The following is a 406-nucleotide window of genomic DNA, read 5'->3' on the forward strand; positions in this document are numbered from 1 at the left end:
GCTGCCGAAGGTCCCTCAGGCTGAGCAGCTGCTCCTCCTTCTCCCGCAGCGAGGCCCGGCCCTCCCGCAGCTGGGAGCGCAGCCCCACAATCTCACTCAGCTTCTGGGACACATCCGCCTGCGAGTCCTTCAGCTGCTGCTTCAGGAGGGAGATCTCCCCGGCTTTCTGGCACACCTGGGCAGGGGTGGGTGGGAGAAGCCAGGTGAAGGCAGAGCCCTGCCCACCTCACCCCACCTTCCATATCCAGCCCCAGAGGTACCAAACTTCTCCAGGGCATCAAGCAGGGCAGCAGCGACACACAGGGCCCCCTCCTCAGACTCAGGACATACATGGCCAATCCCACCCAGCCCAGCACAGCTCTCTGTGGTCCTCACAGAAACTGCTCGTCAATCTTGTGGCCCCCCC

General features: G+C 64.0%; 1 protein-coding gene across 4 annotated transcripts in view; it reads right to left on the reverse strand.

Moving 5' to 3' along the window:
• The window catches only part of LOC102763579 (leucine zipper putative tumor suppressor 3), a 10,768-nt gene that overhangs the window by 6,390 nt on the left and 3,972 nt on the right, over positions 1 to 406 (reverse strand). The window lies entirely within an intron of this gene.

The sequence above is a fragment of the Myotis davidii genome, unplaced genomic scaffold (genome assembly GCF_000327345.1).
Source record: "Myotis davidii unplaced genomic scaffold, ASM32734v1 scaffold32, whole genome shotgun sequence".
NCBI lineage: Eukaryota > Metazoa > Chordata > Mammalia > Chiroptera > Vespertilionidae > Myotis > Myotis davidii.